Source organism: Lontra canadensis, unplaced genomic scaffold, assembly GCF_010015895.1.
Source record: "Lontra canadensis isolate GAN:19392208 unplaced genomic scaffold, GSC_riverotter_1.0 scaffold60, whole genome shotgun sequence".
NCBI lineage: Eukaryota > Metazoa > Chordata > Mammalia > Carnivora > Mustelidae > Lontra > Lontra canadensis.
Window position 1 is genome coordinate 11,305,928 of NW_022631054.1, and position 26,391 is coordinate 11,332,318.

The following is a 26,391-nucleotide window of genomic DNA, read 5'->3' on the forward strand; positions in this document are numbered from 1 at the left end:
ATGCTGCTATGAACATGGGTACAATTTCTTTGAAGCCTTTCAGTTCTTTAAGGCACATAACCACAAGTGGAATATCTGGGTCATATGGTCATTTTATTTTTAATTTTTTGAGGAAACTCCTCACTGTTTTTCATAGTGACTGTACCATTTTACATTCCTACAAACAGTGCACAGGCTTCCAATTTCTCCACATCCTTCTCAACACTTGCTTTCTGGTTTTTTGATTATAGGCATTCTAATAAATATGAGGTGGATTCTCATTATCATTTTGACATGCATTTCCTTAGTGATTAGTGAGGTTGAGATCTTTTATGTACTTATTGGACATTTATTTATCTTTTTGGGAGAAATGTCTATTCAAGTCCTAAGCCCATTTTTGAATCAAACTCTTTGGTTTTGCAGTTGACATGCAGGAGTTCTTTACATATTTTGCATATTAATCTCTTATTAGATTTATGATTTGCAAATATTTTCAGCCATTCTATGGGTTAACTTCTTACTCTGTAGATAGTATCTTTGATGTACAAAAATTTTTAGTTTTCATGACATCCAATTTCTTTTGTTACCTCTGCCTTTGGCATCATATCTAAGAAATCACTGTCAAATCCAATGTTATAAAGATTTGTCCTGTGCTTTCTTTTAAGAGTTTTATTGTTTTAGGTCTTACATTTAGGTTCTTGATTCTTTTGAGATAACTTTTGCATATGGTGTCAGGAAAGAGTCTAATAACTTCATTCTTTTGCATGGGGATATCCAGTTTTCCTAGAACCACCTGTTAAAAAGACTATCCCTTCCCCATTGTGTGGTCTTGGTACTTTTGTCCAAAATCACTTGGTTGGGGGGGAATATATATATATATATATATATATATATATATATATATGCATGCAAGGGCCTATTTCAGGGCTTTCTGTTCCAGATTGTCAAATTTGTTGGCATAGAGTTGCTCATAATATGTTCTTATAATTGTCTGTATTTCTCTGGTGTTAGTTGTGATCTCTCCTCTTTCATTCATGATTTTATTTATTTGGGTCCATTCTCTTTTCTTTTTGATAAGTCTGGCCAGGGGTTTATCAATCTTATTTCAAAGAACCAGCTCCTAGTTTCGTTGATTTGTTCTATTGGTTTTTTTTTGGTTTCTATTTCATTGATTTCTGCTCTGATCTTTATGATTTCTCTTCTCCTGCTGGGTTTAGGGTTTCTTTCTTGTTCTTTCTCCAGCTCCTTTAGGTGTAGGGTTAGGTTGTGTACTTGAGACCTTTCTTGTTTCTTGAGAAAGGCTTGTACCGCTATATATTTTCCTCTCAGGACTGCCTTTGTTGTGTCCCACAGATTTTGAACCATTGCATTTTCATTATCATTTGTTTCCATGAATTTTTTCAATTCTTCTTTAATTTCCTGGTTGACCCATTCATTCTTTAGAAGGATGCTGTTTAGTCTCCATGTATTTGGATTCTTTCCAAATTTCCTCTTGTGATTGAGTTCTAGCTTCAGAGCATTGTGGTCTGAAAATATGCAGGGAATGATCCCAATCTTTTGATACTGGTTGACACCTGATTTAGGACCGAGGATGTGATCTATTCTGGAGAATGTTCCATGGGCACTAGAGAAGAATGTGTATTCTGTTGCTTTGGGATGAAATGTTCTGAATATATCTGTGATATCCATCTGGTCCAGTGTGTCATTTAAGGCCTTTATTTCCTTGTTGATCTTTTGCTTGGATGATCTGTCCATTTCAGTGAGGGGAGTGTTAAAGTCCCCTACTATTATTGTATTATTGTTGATGTGTTTCTTTGATTTTGTTATTAATTGGTTTATATAGTTGGCTGCTCCCACGTTAGGGGCATAGATATTTACAATTGTTAGATCTTCTTGTTGGACAGATCCTTTGAGTATGATATAGTGTCCTTCCTCATCTCTTATTATAGTCTTTGGCTTAAAATCTAATTGATCTGATATAAGGATTGCCACCACAGCTTTCTTCTGATGTCCATTAGCATGGTAAATTCTTTTCCACCCCCTCACTTTAAATCTGAAGGTGTCTTCGGGTTTAAAATGAGTTTCTTGTAGGCAACATATAGATGGGTTTTGGTTTTTTATCCATTCTGATACCCTGTGTCTTTTGATTGGGGCATTTAGCCCATTAACATTCAGGGTAACTATTGAGAGATATGAATTTAGTGCCATTGTATTGCCTGTAAGGTGACTGTTATTGTATATTGTTTCTGTTCCTTTCTGATCTACTACTTTTAGGCTCTCTCTTTGCTTAGAGGACCCCTTTCAATATTTCCTGTAGAGCTGGCTTGGTGTTTGCAAATTCTTTCAGTTTTTGTTTGTCCTGGAAGCTTTTAATCTCTCCTTCTATTTTCAATGATAGTCTAGCTGGATATAGTATTCTTGGCTGCATGTTTTTCTCGTTTAGTACTCTGAATATATCATGCCAGCTCTTTCTGGCCTGCCAGGTCTCTGTGGATAAGTCTGCTGCCAATCTAATATTTTTACCATTGTATACAGACTTATTCTCCCGGGCTGCTTTCAGGATTTGCTCTTTGTCACTAAGACTTGTAAATTTGACTATTAGGTGACGGGGTGTGGACCTATTCTTATTGATTTTGAGGGGGGGTTCTCTGAACCTCCTGGATTTTGATGCTTGTTCCCTTTGCCATATTGGGGAAATTCTCTCCAATATACCTTCTGCTCCCCTCTCTCTTTCTTCTTCTTCTGGAATCCCAATTATTCTAATGTTGTTTCGTCTTATGGTGTCACTTATCTCTCGAATTCTGTCCTCGTGGTCCAGTAGCTGTTTGTCCCTCTTTTGCTCAGCTTCTTTATTCTCTTGTCATTTGGTTTTCTATATCACTAATTCTTTCTTCTGCCTCATTTATCCTAGCAGTGAGAGCCTCCATTTTTTATTGCACCTTATTAATAGCTTTTTTGATTTCAACTTGATTAGATTTTAGTTCTTTTATTTCTCCAGAAAGGGCTTTTATATCTCCTGAGAGGGTTTCTCTAATATCTTCCATGCCTTTTTCGAGCCCAGCTAGAACCTTGAGAATCGTCATTCTGAACTCTAGATCTGACATATTACCAATGTCTGTATTGATTAGGTCCCTAGCCTTTGGTACTGCCTCTTGTTCTTTTTTTTGTGGTGAATTTTTCTGCCTTGTCATTTTGTCCAGATAAGAGTATATGAAGGAACAAGTAAAATACTAAAAGGGTGGCAACAACCCCAGGAAAATATGCTTTAGCCAAATCAGAAGAGATCCCAAATCATGAGGGGGGGGCAAGGGGCATAAAAAGAGGTTCAGAAAGAAAAAAAAAAAAAAGAAAAAGGAAAAAAGAAACAAATAAAAAAAGAAAACCAATAATGAAAAAATATAAAAAGGAAAAAAATATATATATATTAGATAAACTAGTTAAAAAACGTTAAAAAAGAAAAGGGTAAAAGTTAAAAAAATTTAGCAGAAGAAGAGAAAAAAAATTGAAAAAGAAAAAAAAATTAAATTAACTGCAAGGCTAAAGAATCATGGGGAGAAAGCCATGAGTTCCGTGCTTTGCTTTCTCCTCCTCTGGAATTCCGCTGCTCTCCTTGGTATTGAAACTGCACTCCTCATAAGTGAACTTGGTCCTGGCTGGGTTTCTTGTTGATCTTCTGGGGGAGGGGCCTGTTGTAGTGATTCTCAAGTGTCTTTGCCCCAGGCGGAGTTGCACCGCCCTTACTAGGGGCCGGGCTAAGTAATCCGCTCGGGTTTGCTTTTGGGAGCTTTTGTTCCCTGAGGCTTTCCGTAGAGTTCCGGAGGACAGGAATGAAGATGGCGGCCTCCCAGTCTCCGGCCCGGAGGAGCCGAGAGCCCGGGGCCCCACTCCTCAGTGCGCCCTCAGAGAACAGCGCCCAATTACTCCCGTCACCCTGGCCTCCGGCCGCCCTCCGAGCTGACCGAGCCTGCGACCAGTTCAAGGTAACCCCGAGCTGAGAGTCACTCCTCGGCTCTGTCTCTGTAGCCGGCTTCCCTGTTCTAATACCTGCAAGCTCTACGACACTCAGACACCCCGATCCTTCTGTGACCCTGCGGGACCTGAGGCCACACTGGCCCCGCGTGGGCTTCAACCCGGTTAAGCCTCTGGAGTGATGTCCCTCAGCGGAACAGACTTTTAAAAGTCCTGATTTTGTGCTCCGTTGCTCTGCCGCTTGCCGGGAGCCGGCCCCTCCCCGCGCGGTCTATCTTCCCGTCGCTTTGGATTCACTTCTCTGCCAGTCCTACCTTTCAGAAAGTGGTTGATTTTCTTTTTCTAGAATTGCTGTTCTTCTTCTCTTCGATCTCCCGTTGGATTTGTAGGTGTTTGCAATCTTTAGATAAGCTATCTAGCTGATCTCCCGCAACCTGAAGTAGTCTCAGCCTGCTACTTCTCCGCCATCTTGACTCCTCCTCCCCCCAGGGCTTTCTGTTCCACTCCAACTAGTCTATATGTCTGTCTTTATGCCAGTACCACGTGGTTTTGATTACTGTAGTTTTACAGCAGATTTTAAAATGTTCTATTTAATTTTAAGTAGACTACTGTCAAGTGTGGCCTACTACATAGTCTTGTGAGCCTGAATATTTAACTGAACCTAAGAAGACACCTTTCCCTGCTGGGTGTGGCAATGTGTTAAGCTCTTAGGAAGGTGTTGTTACACGGTATGTGCTATATTAACTGTTAGCTATTCCTATTACATATAAATTGCATACAAGAAGAGCTGGCACAATCCTAACATTTATTGGAAAAATACTGGTATTAGTATCAGTATCACCACCACCTCCACCTCCACTACCACTATGATGGTGGCCTATACAGAGCACTGCAAGTAATCCTGTATGGCTGAAAGGTACAGTATAAAGAAGAGAATGGTAGATATGTGCCTGAAGATATAGGAAGGCTTGAGATTACAAGGAACCAGATAAAGATCTCTAATTCTTTTTTTAAAACAAAAAAAATTAACATTATTTTAAATAAGGTAATATCATGATTAGATCTATATCTTAGAAAGATCATTCTGATAGGAATGTGGAGAATGGATTGAATGAGAGAGGCTGGAACAGAAGCACAGAGATTAGCTAGGAGGCTGCTAAAGTTATTCATAGGAGAGAAATGACGTTGGCAAGTAGGATAGTTTCAAGTTATTTCAAAGACTACTTTTTGCTGGTAATACACACACACACACACACACACACACACACACACACCTCTAAAAGTCTTCTAGGTTCCATATCTACATTTCCAACTACTTGCTGGACATCTCCTAAGGAAGTCACTTAAACTTAACATGTTCCAAACTGAACTCATCAATCTTCCCCTAAAAATTATGCTCCTCCTGATTTCCCAGACCTTATTAAGGAAAACATCCTGGTCATTCAATGTTGAACCTTGCCTCCCATATATGAAGTTTACAAGTTCTCTAAAAATGGTTCTATATTTATTCACTCAGCAAAGCAAGCAATCAAATAACATCTTTGAACTAAGTGCTAATATTGAAGATTATTATAAAGACACAGCCCTTGACTATTTTATAATCTGAAGAGAAAGAGAGACATGTAAATAGGTAGTTATGATCCGTGATGGGCAAAGAGCTCCTGTGATAGAACTGAGTAAAACTTACAGAAAAATAGCAGACTTATAGAAAAATAGCAAAGAGCCTGGGTGGCTCAGCTGGTTAAGCATCCGCCTTCAGCTCAGGTCATGATGCAAGGTTCCTGGGTATTGGGCTCCAACCCCCATCGGGCTCCTTGCTCAGCAGGAAGCCTGCTTCTCCCTCTCCTTCCCCCCCACCCCACCCAGCCCCAGCCATGGCAGCTCGTGCTATCTCTCACCATCTCTCTCTCTTAAATAAATAAAATCTTTAAAAAATAATAATATAAAAATCAAGTAAAATATTAAAAGAAGAAAAATAACAAAGAGAATAGCAAATACAATTTGCATGCTATGTCCTATTTCATTCTTACCCCTGCTTTTTAGTTCAGGATCTCATTCCTAAAATGGTCTGTAAGCTAGTCTCTTTTCACCAAACTAACCAACACTCAGGCACAATTAGAAGTAGCTAGGGTATAATGAAGAATACATTACACTTTAAATAAAAATATATAAATCTGGGTCCTGACACTCATTAGCTGGGTTATCTTAGGCAAGCCCAAATCAGAGAACTGGTCTTTACATCACATCATCATCTTCTTTAATGATATTAATCTGTTTACTTGTATTCTATCTTTTGTATCTATTCACTGGATTACAATAAGCCTTAAATAGAGTGAAAGTGTAGTATTTTCCTGACCTTTCTGTTGGGGAGAAAACCCAACCAAAGAGGTAAAAGATCTGTACTCTGAAAACTATAAAATGCTTATGAAAGAAATTCAGGAAGACCCAAAGAAATGGAAAAACATTCCATGTTCATGGATTAGAAGAACAAATATTGTCAATACTATAGTACCCAAATACTGTTAATACTATACTACCCAAAGTAGATTTAATAGAATCCCTATCAAAGTAACACCGGCATTTTTCACAGAGCTGATACAAACAATTTAAAAATTTGTATGGAACCAGAAAAGACCCCAAATAGCCAAAGTAGTGTTGCAAAAGAAAACTTAAACTGGAAGCATCACAATTCCAGACTTCTAGCTGTATTACGAAGCTGTAATCATCAAGAGTATGGTACTGGCATAAAAACAGACATATACATCAATGGAATAGAATAGAGAACCCAGAAATGGACCCTCAACCCTGTGGTCAATTAATCTTTGACAAAGCAGAAAGAATATCCAATAGAAAAAAAGACAGTCTCTTTCAACAAATAGTGTCAGGAAAACTGGACAGCAATATGCAGAAGACTGAAGCTGGACCACCTTCTTACTCTATATACAAAAGTAAGTTCAAAATGGATGAAAGACCTAAATGTCAGACAGGAAAACATCAAAATCCTAGAGGAGAACACAGGCAGCAGCCTCTTTAACCTCAGCCACAGCAACTTCTTACTAGACCTGTCTCCAGAGGCAAGGGAAACAAAAGGAAAAATGAACTATTGGGACTTAATCAAGATAAAAAACTTCTGCATAGCAAAGTAAGCAATCAACAAAACTAAAATGGGAGACTGACAGAATGGGAGAAGGTATTTGCAAATGATGTATCAGATAAAGGGCTAGTATCCAAAATCTATAAAGAACTTATCAAACTCAAGATCCAAAAAATAAATAACCCAGTTAAGAAATTGGCAGAAGACATGAGCAGACATTTCTCCAAAGACAACATACAAATGGCTAAGAGACACATGAAAAAATGCTCAACATCACTCATCATCAGGGAAATACAAATCAAAACTACAATGATACCACTTCACACCTGTCAGAATGGCTAAAATTAACAACACAGAATAAATGAATACATAAATAAAATTAACAACACAAAATAACATGTTGGTGAGGATGCAGAGAAAGGGGGCTGTTGGTGGGAATGCAAACTGGTGCAGCCACTCTGGAAAACAGTATGGAGGTTCTTCAGAAAGTTAAAAAGAGACTACCTTATGACCAGGAAATGGCACAACTAGGTATTTATAGAAAGGATACAAAAATACTGATTCAAAGGGGCACATACACCCTGATGTTTAGAGCAGCAATGTCCACAATAGCCAAACTATGGAAAGAGCCCAGATGTCTATCAACGGATGAATGAATGGGTAAAGAAGATGTGATATCTGTATATCTATATCTATATCTATATCTATATCTATCTATCTATCTATCTATGTAATGGAATACTATACAGCCATCAAAAAGGCCCAAAATCTTGCCATTTGCAACTATGTGGATGGAACTGGAGGGTATCAGGCTAAGTGAAGTAAGTCAGAGAAAGAAATACCATACGATTTCACTCTTATGTGGAATTCAGAAACAAAACTGATGAACATATGGGAAGGGAAGGAAAAATAATTGGATAAAAACAGAGAAGAAGACAAACCCTAAGAGACTCTTAACTATAGACCACAAACTGAGGGCTGCTGAGGGGAAGTTGGTAGGGGGATGTGGTAATGGAGTGATGGGCAGTAAGGAGGGCACTTGATGTAATAAGCACTGGATGTTAAATGCAACTGATGAGGGTGCAGGAAACCTGTTTCTCCCTCTCCTACTCCCCCTGCTTGTATTCCCTCTCTTGCTGTCTCTCTGTGTCAAATAAATAAAATCTTAAAAAAAAAAAAAAGCAACTGATGAAACACTACATTTAACCCCAAAATTAATAGTATGCTATGTGTTAACTAATTTGAATTTAAATAAAGCCAAAAAATTTGGGCACCTGGGTGGCTCAGTCGGTTAAGCATCTGCCTTTGGCTCAGGTCACAATCCCAGAGTCCTGGGATCAAGTCCTGCATCAGGCTCCTTGCTCACCAGGGAGCCTGCTTCTCCCTCTGCCTGCTGCTCCCCCTGCTTGTGCTCTGTCTCTCCTTCTGTGCCAAATAAATAAATAAAATCTTTAAAAAAAATTTTTTTTAAATAATAAAAAAATAAAAAAACCCACCCAGGCCAATTTTTTTAAATGAGGGGAAAAAAAACTGAACATACTTCACAAAGGAAGATATACAACTGATTAATGAACACACGAAAAAGTGTTCAACAACTTTAATCACTATAGAAATGTAAGTTAAAACCAAAATGAGATACCATTACATATGTACTGAAATGGCTAAAATTTAAAAGAACGATACCACCAAAATGTTGGCCAAAAAATGGAGCAACCAGAACTTTCATATACTGCTAGTGAGAATCCCATAAATAAGTTGATGAATTCCAAAATCATACAATCATTTACATACAGGTACACTTTGACACAAAAATGCCATCCCTGGGGCACCTGGGTGGCTCAGTGAGTTAAAGCCTCTGCTTTCGACTCAGGTCATGATCCCGGGGTCCTAGGATCGAGCCCCGCATCGGGCTCTCTCAGCAAGGAGCCTGCTTCCTCCTCTCTCTGCCTGCCTCTCTGCCTACTTGTGATCTCTGTCTGTCAAATAAATAAAAATCTTTAAAAAATCAAGAAAAAAAAGATTAAAAAAAATGCCACCCCTACGTATTTAGCTAAGAGAAATGAAAAAAAAAAAAAGCCCACACAAAGTCTTACAAAGAATATTTATAGCAGATATAGTCACAATAGCAAAAAATTGGAAAAACTCAAATATTATTCAAAGAAGAGTGGACAAAGTGGTATATTCTTACAATGAAATACTACTATATGCATTAAAAAGTAATGAACTACTGGACGAATTCCATTTGGAGGCATCTTTGAGCTCACGGAGTAGACACCATGAGCAAAGCTCAACCTCCCAAGTTGAAAAAATTTATGGACAAGAAATTATCATTGAAATGAAATGGTGGCAGACATGCCCAAGGAATATTGCGGGGGTTCGATCTGTTTATGAATCTTGTGTTAGAATGAATGTGGAGAGAGCAACTAGTGGGCAATAGAACAATATTGGAATGGTGGTAATATGAGGAAATAGTATCATGTTAGAAGATTTGGAATGAGTATAAACAATGGGTGTGTTCATCAGAAGAAATCAACTGCTTCCACATGTCCCCTCTCCATAGTACCTGTTTTACTACAAATATAAAAATCAGGTCGTGTGCATTTTCATATTGAACTTTTTTGTTAAATAAACTTTTATAATAGTCCAAAAAAAAAGGAATGAACTACTGATACACCTAATAATACAATGACTCTCATAATCACAATGCTATATACTATATATAATCTCACTTTTATGATATTCTCCATCAGGAAAACTACTCTAAGGTGGAAAATATTAAAAGAGTGGTTACCTCTTACAGGTTGGGGATTGCACAAGAAGCTGCCTGAAATAAATTTTTGGAGAAAATGCTCTATATCATGTAATTGTGGATTACGCTACAGTATTACAACAGTATTACAGTATTACAATATTTAGCAACATAGATGAACATCATAAATGTAATGTTGAATAAAATAAGTCAGATAAAAAGTATACTTAATTCATGATTATATTTATATGAAGTTAAGAAACATGCAACTTTAAGGTATAGTATTTAGAGATATATACTTAAGTGGAACAAGAAAGAAAAGCAAGAATTTGATTACCATCAAGTCAGGGCAGTGGTTATATTTGCAAGGAGGACACACACAGTGATTGTGATGCAGCATGAATAAGTGTTAAAGGGTGTTGGCATTAGTCTATTTCTTGTTCTGGAGGTGGTTAAGTGAGTGGTTTGCTTTGTAATAAAACAATGAGTTATACAAAATAAAGCCATGGTAAAATAGCACGTTTTAACTAAAAAGTGGATAGAAGCTAATTTTCCAGGTTTCTCTATTACAATTTTATTTTCAATCTGTAAAATTGCAAATTATTATTTATTTACAAGAAGTCTAGTATTGCTAAATTCAATCACCATTTCTCTGTCCTTATCTTACATTTCACACAATTAACAACTCCTACATCTTTGATACTATCTTCACTGGCTTCCAGGACAACACACTGTTTTGGTTTTCATTTTATCTTACTGGACTCCCCTTTTTTTAGTTTTCTTTGTTGGCTCCTCTTCCTATTCCCATTTCTCAAGCTCAGAATGCCCCAGGGCTCAGTCCTTGATCCTTTTCTCTACTACTTAACTCCCTTTGTTATTTCAACTGGTTCCTTTGCTTTAAATAACATCTTTATGCCAATGAACCTCAAATTTAGATCTCAGATAAAGATCTTTCTTCCAAAAACCAGACTCACACATCCAACTCCCTCCAAGTGTTTATAGAAATTGATAAATATCTCAAACTTAACAAGCCCAAACCTGTTTCACCTGTAGCCTTCCCCATCTCATCCTTTCAGTTGCTCAGACCCAAAACCATGCAATCATCCTTGATTCCATATCCTATATCCAATCCATCAGGAAATTATACTTGCCCTACTTATAAAATACTTCCAAAACAATTTCTCAAGATTTCCACTATTTCAACTCTGGTCCAAGAGTGGATTATTTCACTAACAGATATACCTGCTCTCTTTCTACTCCTTCTTCTATCTATTCTCCACACAGCAGTCAGAGTGAGCTTTAAAAATCTGTCGGATCCTGACACTCCTCTACTCAATACTTCCAGTGGTTTCCCATTTCATTCAAAGCTGAGAGTCTTAGAATGGCCTAAGTAGGCTATGAATTGGCTCCCACTTACTTCCCTGACTTCGTTTTCTTATTACTCTGTCCCTTACAGTTTTTGCTGCTCTTCAAGTATACCAGGCACAGTCCAACCTTAGAGCCTCTGGTCTAGCTGTTCCTTCCAAATATCTTCTTGGTACACCCTTCCCGCCTTTAAGTAAGTTCAGTAGATCTCGGTAAGGTCTACCCAGATCACCCCATTAAATACTGAAACTATTCTATCTCCCTGCTGCCATTCCTGCATTCTAAATTCCTTCAAACCCTATTCTCTCATTCCCTTTTTCAATAGCACTTACTAACACATTATGTAATGTATTTGCTTATTATGTTTATCATTGCTTTCTTTTGCTACAGTAAAAGCTCAGTGATCTTTGCTTTGTTCATTGATGTATCTCATGTGCCTAGAATGCTTGGCATTCAGTTAGTACTTATGAAATGTAAAATGATTATTATTGTTTACATTAGGCTCATGGCACCCTTATCACTAATATCATCCGCCAAAAGCACATGCATTTGATTGAATCCTGAATCAATCATCCTAGTGAAGAGGTCGCGTATTGAGTCAGCCAGGCCTCTCATGTACCTTCATGTGGAGCTAAGAAGAGTGGTCAAACCTACCTGAATCACATGAAATGATCTCCTCACAAGAACAAAGGACAGCATTTCCAAAAGAGGTAAGGGAAAGTATGCTGGACAGGCAAAACAGCACAACAGGAGGGAAGTATAGAGTAGTAGTTAAGGGTGATTAAGGGACAGACTCTGGAATAAGGAAGCCTAAATTGTATTTAATCCATTCAATTGCTAGCTGTGAGACCCTAAGGAAATTATTTATGCTTCTGTTGCTTCAGTTTCTTCCCTTGTAAAACAGGGATAAATAATAATTATCTCATAGAGTTGTAATACGTATTAAAACAGTTTTAATGCATATAAAAACACTTAGAGGAGGGCCTGGCATATAGTAAGCATTACAGAAATGTTAGCTATTGTTGTTGTTTCTGTTATTATTATTAATTGAGGCAAAGTATTCCTTATTATAGCAATTGTATCACAGCACTTAACGCTTGGTGAGACACAACAAAGAATAAGAACTGCAGGGTGGCTTGCTTCACTCATCTTTTTTTTTTTTTTTTAAGAATTTATTTATTTGACAAGAGAGAGAGGTCACAAGTAGGCAGAGAGAGGGGGGGAAACAGGCTCCCTGCTCAGCAGAGAGCCCAAAGTGGGGCTCGATCCCAGGACCCCGGGATCATGACCTGAGCTGAAGGTAGAGGCTTAACCCACTGAACCACCCAGGCTCCCCTTAAATGCATCATCTTATCAAGGTGCTTTGCTTAATCATCTATACATCCACTAAGTGCTTATGCTATGCCTGGCACTTGGCCAGTTCAGCCTTTAAGGAGGGCACAGTCTACTGTGGGGAAATAAAAGCAATCATGAGTTATAGGTGCTATTTTAGTTCCATTCTTCCTACAATCTCTCATCTTTCTATTCTAAAACCCAATTTAATACTAAGCCCTTAAAAGTCAGAGATGTCTTCTACTTTATATCACTATTAAGCATTCTCTAAAACATTCAAGTAGCCTCTATACCCAATGTGGGGCTTGAACTCATGACCCCCAAACCTCATGACTGACTAAGCCAGCCAGCCACCCCAAGCATTCTCTAAATTTTTAACAATCATCATAATTCTAGGCCTAGTGGCAGCTCTTGACCATGAGCCTTAATGCTATAGTACAATGAAGTATCTCATTTCTGTGGCAGCAGATGACTAGTTGGCCAATTCCGTTTTTGGCTTATGATCAATTGCTACACTGACTTTTTATTTACTTTAACTTGTTTTCTGCATAACCTGTGGAACGTACCAGGATCAAGTCTGAGGTACAAGGAGAGGACTAGGACTCTTGAAATTGTATGATAATGGATAAACCTCATAATATTTCACTCAGACACTCACGGATCACTATATTACCGTTTGAAATGTCAGACTAAATGAATGAAATAGTTGGTTGCCTTTTATTTGATTACCTTTAAAAAGTTCCCTGTCATTGGAAATAATAAAGAAAATATGACCACCTATTTTATTCATTTTAATCATCCATTTGCATGCAAGATCCCATGGAAAGTATTAAAAATATAGTAATGAGTAAGATATAATCCCTAACATTGATCTCAGTATCTAATAGTTGAAGGGGATACAACTATAAAGATTATTGAATCATATGATAAGGTTCATTTTTCATTCATTCATTCACTCATTTAAATTACATTATTGACTGCCTAATCTGTGCCAGGCACCATGGGAATATAACTGTAAAGAAGACAGAAACAACTTCTACTCTTATGGAGCATAAAAATTAGTAGTAGCAGTGATGCTGATGGAGTTGGTAAAGACAACCTCCAAGATTTCTTCTAAATATGGGGTTCTTTTATTTCTCCACAAATCAATATATGATATGTGACATGTCAAGCTGGAGACTAAACTGATGGCTGTGACCCACAACTACAGGTTGCGAAGAGGTTAGGAAGTATATAGAAAAGGAAAGGGGGGTGGAAGGCAAGGCAGAAATAAAAGAAGGGGACTAATACAATAAACAGTTGCAAAGTTATTTTTCTTTTCATCTTATAAATAAAATACTTGAAGTTTATAGAGATTAAAGAACTTTCCTGGGGTCTTTACTAACTTTACTAACTTTACAGTTAGTAAAGAGCAGAGCCAGAATGTGAACTTAGCAGTCTAGCACTGTTTCTTCTTCATCTTGTAGATTAAAAAAAAAAAAAAAAAAAAAAGAAAGAAAGAAAAAGAAAAAAATATTAAAGTAAAGGGGGGAAAGAAGGACATTAGGGAAAGCAGGCTAGAGGGAGCTCTGGATGATAAATGGCCATTTAGAAGTAGAATGAAACTCAAGCTCTTGTTAAAGAAATGGCATGCTGCCCATCAAATAGATTCTACTCTGGGTCTCAAGGCAGCTTTATTCTTGTTCAGCCAGATTTACTCTACCTTAAGACCAGCCTCAATTTAGCTTCCTCCTATCTGTGACCAAAATTTACTAATCTTTCCCCACCTTAGCTAACAATTTCTTTGAAAAAAAAAAAAAAATCAGAATACTTCATTTAAGAAAATCAATGACCACATCCAAGTTCCCCAAATAGGCTGTTTTGCTGAAAACCATTACTAAGAGTTTCAAGAATGTGGTACTTGTCAAAATGCATATTTCTAAGCTCCATTCCCCATACAGTCTCTTAGCCAATGGCCTATAATCTGCATTTTAAATAAGCCTATCAGGTGGTTCTAATACAAAAGTAAAATATACCAAACACTGGGACTCTAAAGGAAGGATTATAAAACCATGTTATCATCTGATTGATCCAGTATTTTCTCAGGAAGCCACATATCTTAATGGGACAGCACATCCTTACAATAGAGATAAAATGGAGCACTTGATAAGGTAAAAAAAATAGTAAGAGCTCCCTTATATTGACTGCCCTTCAAGAGGACACCTTTTATATTTTTTTTACAACAACCTCATGATAACTAATGTCATTTTTCACATTAATAACTTGAGGCTCAGAGAAGTTAACTCTTTTTTAAAAATGTTATTTATTTATTTGACACAGAGAGAGTGCACACAAGCAGAGGGAGTAGCAGAGGAAGAAGCAGGCTTCCCGCTGTGCAGGGAGCCCAGTGTGGGGCCTGTTCCCAGGACCCTGGGATCACAACCTGAGCCAAAGGCAGATGCCCAACTGACTGAGCCACCCAGGTGCCCTAAGAAGTTAACTCCTTAATTTCACTTAGGAAGTGACTTTCCTACATAATTCATTAGTAGTAGAGCTTGGATCAAACCTGAAGCAACTTTTCAAAATTCTGCAAAGGAATCTCTTCTTTCAGAGCCCTGGAAACCATAACCCTGTGATTTCCCCACAACCCTGTGCCTCTAACCAAATATACAACAGATATAGTGGGAAGGAACAATAGAAAAGACAAAAGGGGTAATAGCTAGAAAGCACAATTTTTTTTAAAGATTCTGTTTATTTATTTGATAGACAGAGATCACAAGTAGGCAGAGAGTCAGGCAGAGAGGAGGAAGCAGGTTCCCTGCTCAGCAGAGATCCCAGGACTCTGGGATCATGACCTGAGCCAAAGGCAGAGGCTTTAACCCACTGAACCACCCAGATGCCCCTAGAAAGCACAATTATTAAAATTTTAAGATTTCAGAGGAAAAGTTGAGATATGGATATGGAAGTGGCTGAAATGGAATGAATTAGAGGTGAAAGTAAGTGGTGTCTAAGACATTAAAGAAGAGAAAGGAGAGTGACAAATGTTATAGTAGGCAAAACAATGCTCCCCTCCCACAATGTCCATCTCTTAATCCCTGAAACCTGTGAATATGCCTTACGGGGTACACAAGGGACTCTCTTGGAAATGGGGAGATTATCCAGGTGGGCACAATGGAATCACAAAGGTCCTTCGAAGTTAAAGAGAGTAACAGAAGAGAATAAAGAGGGCATGTGACTATGGAAGAAAGGTCATAGCGGTGCAATGCTGCTGGTTCCAACGATGGAGGAGATAAGCTGTGAGGCAAGGAATATCAGCAGCCTCTATGAGCTGAACCAGGTAAGAACAGAGATTCTCCTTTAGTGCTTCCAGAAAGGAATGCAGCCCTGTTGATGTATTGATTTTAGCCAATGAGACCTCTGTGTGATTTTTTATTATTATTCTTATGTTCGATTAGCCAGCATATAGTACCCTCATTAGTTTTTGATGTAGGTATCACTGATTCATTAGTTGTGTAAAACATCCAGTGCTCATCACTCCATTACCCTATCTGCCCACCCCCTGCCCTTCTGTAGCCCTCAATTTGATTCCTAGAGTCCAGAGTCTCTCATGGTTTGTCTCCCTTTCTGATTTCTTCCCATTCAGTTTTCCCTCTGTTCCCCTGTGGTCCTCCACACTACTACTTATGTTCCACGAGTGAAACCACAGTCTTTCTCTGCTTGACTTATTTCACTTAGAATAATCCCTTCCAGCTCCATCCATGTCGATGCAAATGGTGGGTATGCATTCTTTCTGATGGCTGAGTAACATTCTACCATATATATGAATGACATCTTCTTTATCCATTCTTCTTTATAAAAGGACAACTTGGCTCCTTCAGTCTCATAAAATTCTCTCTTTATCAGTGCTTTTTGACATTTTAATTACTATATTTCTTGGTGTGGACCTCCTTCAGTTGATTTTGTTAGGGGTTCTCTCTGAGTTCTGGATCTGGATTTCTGTTTCCTTCCCCAGATTTGGGAAGTTTTCGGCTATTATTTCTTCAAATACATTTTATTTTCTCTTTCTTCTCCTTCTGAAATCCCTATAATGTAAATGTTATTATGCTTGATGGTGTCACTAGGAGGGGATCTGGAGCTCAGGCCTGGCTGGAGCGGGTGCGTCCACAGGAGAACTCAGGGGTGGGGCACGCTGTTAGTAAGTTGGGCTGGTTCCTACAGGTGCCTATGTGTCGAGGCCGGGGCTGGAGAGGGAAGTGGTGAGTTCCAGCTCTTCTGTTCCTGGAGAACTTGCCCCAAAATTCCTGCCCCTCCAGAGCACGCTCTGCAATTAGTAAACAAATCCCCCTTATGTATACCCGAGGCTTTTTTCAAACTCCTATTTCTATGCTATATTGCCATGGGCTGCTGAGCGGACTCTTTAAGGGCAGGGACTCTGTTTCTTCTGGTCTTCCCTGCTCTCCCATGAGCCTATTTTTAAAGTTCTAGGTCTTAAACCCCACTGAGTATAAGAACTTTTGAAATTCAACCCCTCTGGTTTTCAAAACCAAATGTTTACAGAGATTCATCTTCCCCATGCAGACTGCCTGGTGTGAGAGTCTGTTTTTCTCCCCTCTCTGTGCCTGCAGTGGCCCTCCTTCCTGCTACAGTCCCACAGGTCCTTTTAGTTCCCTACCCTGTTTCCACCCTTCCTACCCTCTTTGATGTGGCCTCTTCTCTACATTTAGCTGTGGAGAGTTTGTTCTTCAGTCCTTGGGTCATTTTCTGGGTTATTTACACTGATGAAACTGTTATTTAGTTATATCTGTGGGATGAAGTGACTTAGGGTCCTCTTACTCTACTATCCTCCCTAGAACTCAGTCTTATGGTAGTTCTATTTTTAATTCTTTGAGGATCCAGCCTCCATACTGTTTTCCACAGTGCCTGTACCAATTTACATCCCCACCAACAGTGCACAAGAGCTCCTTTTCTCCATATCTTTACCAACACTTTTTTCTTGTCTTTTGCTAATAGCCTTTTTTCTTTTTTTCCTGAGAGAGACAGACAGCATGCCCAAGTCAGGGGTTGGGGGGCCAGAGGGAGAGGGAGAAAGAGAGAGAGAGGAAGAGAGAATCTTAAATAGGCTCCATGCCCAGCATGGGTCTCATGACCCTGAGATGGTGGACCTGACTCAAAACCAGGACTGAGACAACTAACTGAGCCACCCAGGTGCCCCTTTATTTTTTATCAAGAAAAGATGTTGGATTTTGTTAAGTACTTTATTTGCATCATTAAATTGCATTACTACTATGAATTACCTTTATTAATTTTTTGAATGTTAAACTTGCATTCTTGAGTGAGAAAAATCTCACTTGGTTGAGAATCATTATCCTTCTCATATATTGCTGTGTTTGTTAAAATACTGTTTATAATTTTTGTGTCTTTGGTTATGGGGGATATTGGTCTATAGTTTTCTTTTCTTATGATGCTTTGGTTTTGATAGCAGTGTAATGCTGGCTTCACAAAATGCACTGGAATGTATTCCTTCCTTTTCAAATTTTTGGAAGTGTTTGTGTAGAGTTAGTATTCTTTCTTCCTTAAATGTTTTCTGAAATTCACCAGTGAAGCCATCTGAGCCTGGCTTTTTTTTTTTTTTTTTCTCATTAAACTTTTGTTTTAATGGGTCTCAAAATTCTGTGACAGATTTTTGGTCAAGTTGTTTCCATTAAAAAGTACTGATTTTAAAAACTAATAACTTAAAACTGCCACACACACACACAAAAAACAAACGGTCCACAAAACATTCTCCTTTCCTTCTGAAGGTTTTATGATGCGTTGTTATCATTAACCAGTCTTTTACCATTAAACTTAAATGGCCAATTGACACAAACAGTTCTGAGACCGTTCTTCCACCGCTGATTAAGACTGGGGTGGCGGGTATTGGGGATAATATTCATTTAGCCTTCTGAGCTTTCTGGGCAGATTTGGTGACCTTGCCAGCTCCAGCTGCCTTCTTGTCCACTGCTTTGATGACACCCACAGCAACTGTCTGTCTCATGTCACGAACAGCAAAACGGACCAGAGGAGGATAGTCAGAGAAGTTCTCAACACACATAGGCTTGCCAGGAACCATATCAACAATGGCAGCGTCACCAGATTTCAAGAACTTGGGACCATCTTCCAGCTTTTTTCCAGAACGACGATCTATCTTCTCCTTCAGCTCAGCAAACTTGCAAGCAATGTGAGCTGTGTGACAATCCAGCACAGGTGCCTATCCAGCACTAATTTGGCCTGGATGGTTCAGGATAATCACCTGAGCTGTGAAGCCAGCTGCTTCCATTGGTGGGTCATTTTTGCTGTCACCAGCCACATTGCCACGACGAACATCTTTGACAGATACGTTCCTGACATTGAAGCCCACATTGTCCCCAGGAAGAGCCTCACTCAAAGCTTCATGGTGCATTTCAACAGACTTGACTTCAGTTGTAACATTGACTGGAACAAAGGTGACCACCATGCCAGGTTTAAGAACACCAGTCTCCACTCAGCCCACAGGGACAGTACCAATACCACCAATTTTGTAGATGTCCTGGAGAGGCAGACGCAAGGGCTTGTCAATTGGACGAGTTGGTGGCAGAATGCAATCCTGAGCTTCAAGCAGTGTGGTTCCACTGGCATTCCCATATTTACGAGTGACTTTCCATCCCTTGAACCAAGGCATGTTAGCACTTGGCTCCACCATGTTGTCACCATTCCAACCAGAAATTGGCACAAATGCTACTGTGTCGGGGTTGTAGCCAATTTTCTTAATGTAGGTGCTGACTTCCTTAACGATTTCCTCGTATCTCTTCTGCTGTAGGCTGGCTCAGTGGAATCCATTTTGTTAACACCAACAATTAGTTGTTTTACACCCAGTGTGTAAGCCAGAAGGGCATGCTCACAGGTCTGCCCGTTCTTGGAGATACCTGCTTCAAATTCACCAACACCAGCAGCAACAATCAGGACAGCAGAGTCAGCCTGAGATGTGCCTGTAATCATGTTTTTGATAAAGTCTCTGTATCCTGGAGCATCAATGATGGTCACATAATACTTGCTGGTCTCAAATTTCCACAGGGAGATATCAATGGTGATACCACGTTCATGTTCAGCTTTCAGTTTATCCAAGACCTAGGCATACTTGAAGGAGCCTTTTCCCATCTCAGCAGCCTCCTTCTCGAATTTTTCGATAGTTCTTTTGTCGATCCCACCACATTTGTAGATCAGATGACCAGTAGTGGTAGACTTGCCCGAATCTACGTGTCCGATGACAACAATGTTGATATGAGTCTTTTCCTTCCCCATTCTGGCTTAGGTTGAGCGGTGGTTTTCACGACACCTGTGTTCTGGCGGCAAACCCGTTGTGAAAAAGCTGAGCCTGGCATTTTTTAGTAGAATGATTTTTAACTACAAATTCAATTTCTTTATTATGGCTTCTTTAGCACTTACCACCTCCTATTTCTTGCTTATTTTATCTACCCCCAGTAGAACATGTGTTCCATGAGTATAAAGTTGTTTTGTCTTTTTCTTTCTTTCTTTCTTTTTTTTTTTTTTTTAAGAAAATCTGTTTTGTTCTCGGCTGTATTGTTAGCACTTAGTGCTTGGCAGCATGGCACACAGTTCAGTGCTTAATATACTGATGAATTATAAATGGGTACAAATATGTGACACATTATCATGTTTTCTAATGCATTTCAAATGCTCATGCATTCCCATATGAAATATCATCTCATAAATTATTCCTTTTTGTTTTACACATTATTAGTATATATATTTTTTTAGACATTATATATTGAGCAGGTTATGAGTTTCTATGAATTTCATTATAGAAGAGTAAAGGGAATCTTATAAAAATTTGTTTAAAAGGGGAATATTAGATCTGATAGATTGAGAATAAATGACTTCAGTCATATCAGTTAGTGAGAGAAGTATACAAGGGGCAGTAGGTCATTGCTCTGGAAGTCCTCTGAAAGAATTGCTGTTCCTGGAATTCTAAAAATATCCATCTACAAATATCTTCAGGTATTCTAGGACAGGAAAAGTTGAGAGAAAGAAGTAATAACGACCATCAGTACCTTAAAGATATGTTATAGGGTATCCAAGAGAATTCAAACCTTGTTTTTGGGAGGTCGGTCAAGTCAAGAGTGGTGTTAATTATGGAAAAGTTTCACATCAACAGTGGAGAAATATTCAGAAGCCACTATACATCCTTAAAAGTAAGGATACAAATGGAGTGTTGGCACTCCAGGACTGGGATTTCCCCTGATTGGCATCAACTACACTCCCTCGATACACAGGAAAAGACTCAATCAAAAGCCTGTTTCTCAATGCTATCTTGGCTGCAATGAGGAGAAAGCCCAGAATCAAGAAAGTTCAGAGGATCAGAAGAAGGAAATTTTATAATGATATAAAGAATCAATACACTAGGAAGATAAAAAAAATTAGAACTGTAGATGCACCTAATACTCCAAAGTATATGAAGTATATAATACTCCAAAGTATATAAAGTCAGAGCTGAATGAACTGAAAAGATAAAGGCAAATTAACAATTAATTTAGAGTTAAGAGTTAGAGATTTCTGTGCTCTTTTATCAATAACTGATAGAACAAGAATGTATATAAAGTTCTGCTCTCTTTTCAACGGACAGCTTGATTGTATTCCATGTCTTCTTTTTTGTAGCCAAACATATTAATCCTATATCATTGTGTTCAATGAACTTCTCCATACTATAGCAATGAGTTTTATTTCTTCCATGACATAGAAAATTAAAAATAAGGAACTAGTTTCAATTGCTCAGATTTTTCTCCAAGAGCACACAGAAGATATAATTAGCACCTGGCACTTGAGCTATTTTTATGGTAATCAGGTTTTTCTTTAAATTCGTGTATTGCTGACATACAATGTGGTATTAATTTTAAGTGTAAAACATGATTCAACAATTATACATATTATACTATGCACATCATGAGAAGTATAGTTGCTATCTGTCACTATATGTTATTACAATATTATTAACTATATTCCCTATGCTATACTTTTCATCCCTGTGACTTATTTATTTCATAATTGGAATTTTGTACCTTTTAATCCCATTCACCTTATTTTGCCTTTGCTCCCACCTGTTCCCCTCTGGCAACTACCAGTTTGTTCTCTGTAGCTGTAAGTCTGTTTCTATTTTTTGTTTGTTCATTTGTTTTGTTTTTTAAATTCTACATATAAGTGAAATCATATGGTATTTGTCTTTCTCCGTCTGACTTGTTTCTTTTTGCATAATATCTTCCAGGTACAGCCATGTTGTTGTAAATGGCAAGATTTCATTCTTTTTTATGGTTGAGTAATGTTCCATTTTATTTATTTATATAGATAGATAGATAGATATAGATACACACACATATTTTCTTTATCTATTCATCTATCTGTGGATACTTAGGTCTTCCTTAACTTTCTTAATTTCCATAACTTGGCTATTATAAATAATGTTATAATAAACATAAGGGTGCATATACTTTTTTAAATTAGTGTATTAGTGTTTTGTTTTCTTTGGGTAAATAGCCAGTAATAGAATTACTGAATTGTATTGTATTTCAATTTTTAATTTTTTGAGAAAGTTCTATATTGTTTTCTATAGTGGCTATATCAATTTACATTACCACCAACAGAGCACAAGAGTTCCCCTTTCTCCACATCCTTGCCAACCTTGTTATTTCTTGTCCATTTGATAACAGCCATGCTGGCAGGCATAAGGTGGTATCACATTGTGGTTTTGATTTGCATTTCCCTGATGATAAGGGATGTTGAACATCTTTCCATGTGTCTGTTGGCTATCTGTATGTCTTCTCTGGAAAAATGTCTATTCAGATCCTTTGTCCATTTTAAAATCAGACTGAGTTTTTGTTTGTTTTTGCTATTGAGTTGTATGAATTCTTTATATATTTTGGATATTAACAATTATCTGATACATGATTTGCAAATATTTTCTCACATTTAGTAAGCTGCTTTTTCATTTTGTTGATGGTTTCTTTTGCTATCCAGAGACTTTTTAGTTTGATAGTAGTCCCACTTACTTTTATTTGCTTTTGTTGCCTCTGCTTTTGGTGTCAAATCCAAAAAATTATCACCAAGACTGATGTCAAAATCTTACCACCTATGTTTTCTTCAAGGAGTTTTACAATTTCAGGTCTTATGTTCGTGTCTTTAATATACTTTGAGTTAATTTTTTGTATGGTGTCAGATAGTGGTCTAAGTGGTCAAGTTAGGAAAATATGGTTATCTTTTTAGTATCCTTCTGCTCCCCTTAAACCAGACTAGCTCATTGCTATTTTTGTGCCTTTGATCATACTAAAATAATCACTGTCTTCCTCTGTCTATCCATTTTGACAAGTTCAAATTCCACTAATTCTAAGGTATCTTGTTTGATGATATCAAATTATATTGATTTCTCCCTCTGCTAACTTGTCTGACATTTATTATCTATATTATACAATAGATAAAACCTTCTGTCTTATTTATTAATCATATTCACACCTGGCAGTAATGAGGCAGCTCCCTTCCTACCACTGCCACAGCAGTGTCAGAAGAAGCCTGCTACAACAAGACTTCAATAAAATGTAATGTCTTAAAACATAACACTTCAAATGTCCATGTTTCAACTGAAAATTACTCATACCAAGAACAAAGAAAACCTCAATCTGAATGAAAAAAGTCAACCATTACACACCAACACCAAAATAAGAAATATTAAACTTATTTGACAATCTTAAAGAAACCAACATAAAAATGCTTCAGTGAGCAATAACAAACACCCTTGAAGCAAATTTATAAAATAAAAACTCTCAGGAAAGAAATAGAAGACACAGAGTAAAATTGAGCAGAAATTTTTGAACTAGAAAATACAAAACTGAAATGAAATCAATTGACGGACTTAACAGCAGAATAAAGGGGACAGAGCAAACAACCAGTAAACCTGAAGACAAAATAATAGAAATCACCCAACCTATCAAAGACAAATCAAAACAAACCAAACCCCAACACACCAAACAGCCTCAGGGAATTGTTGGACTGTAACAAAAAGTCTAACATCATTGGGGTCCCAGAGGGAGAGATAAGAGGGTAAGGCCTGAAGAAATAATGTCTGAAAATGTCCTAAATTTGGCAAAAGACATAAACCTATATTCAAGAAGATGAACAAACTCCAAACAACAATATACCCTAGAAAATCCACAAGATAGCTCAAAGTTCTAAAAAAAACAAAAACAAAACAAAACAAAACAAAAACTTAAAAGAAGCAAGAAAAACAACACATTATTTATAGGGGAAAACAATTCAGATAATAGCAGATTTATCATCAGAAATCATGAAGGTCAGCAGAAAGTGGCACATTTTTCCATGAAGGTCAGAAGAAAGTGGCACATTTTTTCATTGTTGGAGAAAACTTGTTCTATTTTTTTTTCTATTTTGTTCTATTGTTAAACCTAGACTTCTATATTCAGGAAAATATCCTTCAGTAATGAAGGAGAAATCAGGACATTGTCCGATGAAGCAAAACCAAAAGAAATCTGTTGCCTGCATATTTACTTATAAAGAATACCTAAAGGAAGTTCTCTAAATAGAAAGAAAATGACAACAGGAGGAATCTTGGAACACTAAGAAGAAGGCAGTAAGCAAAAATATGGGTAAGCAAAAGGCTTTCCTTCTTCTGTTGAATTTTCTAAATTATGTCTGCTGCTTAAAGAAAAAAATTTATGGGGTACCTGGGTGATTCAGTTCATTAAGTGTCTGCCTTTGGCTCAGGTCATGATCTCAACATCCTGGGATCAAGCCCCACAACAGGCTTTCTGCTAAGCAGTGAGTTGCTTCTTCCTCTCACTCTTCCTCTGTGCTCTGTCTCTATCTCTTAAATAAATAAGCAAAATCTTTAAAAAGAAAGAAAGAAATTATAACACTGATGTGCTTCTACATGTATAGGGGGAATATTTAAGACAATTTGTAATATAAATGAGGAAAGTAAGAAATGTAAAGAAAAGTAAGGTTTCCCCATTTCTTTCTTTCAAGATTTTATTTATTTATTTAACAGAGAGACAGGGAGAGAACACAAGTAGACAGAGCAGCAGGCAGAGCGAGAGGGAGAAGCAGGCTCTCTGCTGAGCGGGGAGCCCAATATGAGGCTCTGTCCCAGGACACTGGGATCATAACCTGAGCTGAAGGCAGACGCCCAACCAACTGAGCCACCCAGGTGCCCCAGTTTCCACATTTCACTTGAAGTGATAAAATGTCAACATCAGTAAACTATGACAAGTTATTACTTATAATACAAAACCTAGAGCAATTACTATTAAACTACACAAAGAGAGAAACTCAAAAACACTATAAAAACTGAATTCTAAACAATGTTCAATGCTCAGAAAAACAGAAATAAAAAACAGTAAGAAAAAAACAAAGACAAAAATAAAATGAAAGGATGAAATCGGAACATACCAATAATTACATTAAATATAAATTATCTAAATATGTTAATTAAAAGACAGAAATAGGTAGTGTATTTTTTTTTTAAACATGACCCAAGTATACCCTTGGGGCTTGATCTCACAGCCCTGAAATCATGACCTGAGCCAAAACCAAGAGTCAGATACTCACCCAACGGGGGTACCCAGGAGCCCCTGGAAAAGTCCTGTAAAAGGAACTCACTTACAAGTAAGCTGACTGTAAAAGGATGGAAAAAGATATACCATGCAAATGCTAATCAAAAGAAATCAGGAGTAGCTATATTAGTATCAGTTAGACTTCATAACCAAGAAAATTATCAGAACCAAAGAGCAATGATACCCCTAATGATAAAGGGGTAAATCCATCCATAACACATAGCAATCTTTAATTTGAATGAACCAAACAACCTAATGCAAAATATGTAAAGCAATCACTGACTGAACAGAAAGAACAAACAGACAAATCCACAATTACAGTCAACACCCCTATCCCAGGAACTGATAGAACAACGAGTAAGAAAATAAACAAGAATCTAGAAAAATAGTAACACCATCAATCAACAGAATGTAATCAACGTAAAATACCCAAAGAAAGCAGAATAAACTTTTGTTTCAAGTGCCCATGAAACATATGCCAAAAGAGACCCTATCTAGGCCATAAAGCAAATTTAAAATAATTGCAACAGTGTACTCTATTACTGCAAAGAAATAAATAGCTGGAAAGCAAATAGAAAGATAATAGGAAAATCACCAAACAATACTAAACAACATATTTCTAAACAATCTGTGAGTAAAAAAGGAAATCTCAAGGGAAAATTATAAATACACCAAAATTTAAAAAAATGAAAATACAACAGGGACGCCTGAGGGCCTCAGTCAGTTGAGCATCTGACTCTTGGTTTTGACTCAGGTCATGATTTCAGAGTTGTGAGATCAAAGCCCCAAGTTGGGCTATGTGCTGGGTATGGGGTACGATTAAGACTCTCTCCCTCTGCCCCAACTGCTCTCTCACTATCTCTATCTCTAAAATAAATAAATAAAATACTTTAAAAAATGAAAATATGACATAGAAATTTGTGGTATGCAGTGAAAACAATGCTGAGAAGGAAATTTATAGCACGAAATGTTTACATTTTTTTAAAAGAGGAAAAATCTCAAGTTAATAACCTAAGCTTCCATCTCAAGAATCTAAGAAACACAGAGCAAAATAAAACCAAAACAAGCAGGAGGAGTCAAGATGGCGGAGAAGTAGCAGCTGAGACTACTTCAGGTTGCGGGAGATCAGCTAGATAGCTTATCTAAAGATTGCAAACACCTACAAATCCAACGGGAGATCGAAGAGAAGAAGAACAGCAATTCTAGAAACAGAAAATCAACCACTTGCTGAAAGGTAGGACTGGCGGAGAAGTGAATCCAAAGGGACGGGAAGA

At 37.6% G+C, this 26,391-nt stretch overlaps 1 protein-coding gene and 2 pseudogenes across 1 annotated transcript in view; 1 reads left to right on the forward strand and 2 right to left on the reverse strand.

The window, feature by feature from the left end:
• ZSWIM5 (zinc finger SWIM-type containing 5) overlaps positions 1–26,391 on the reverse strand; it is a 206,898-nt gene that overhangs the window by 88,698 nt on the left and 91,809 nt on the right. The gene's annotated exons all lie outside the window — the stretch shown is intronic.
• On the forward strand, positions 9,284–9,539 carry LOC116879378 (annotated as a pseudogene).
• LOC116879377 lies at positions 18,308–19,846 on the reverse strand (annotated as a pseudogene).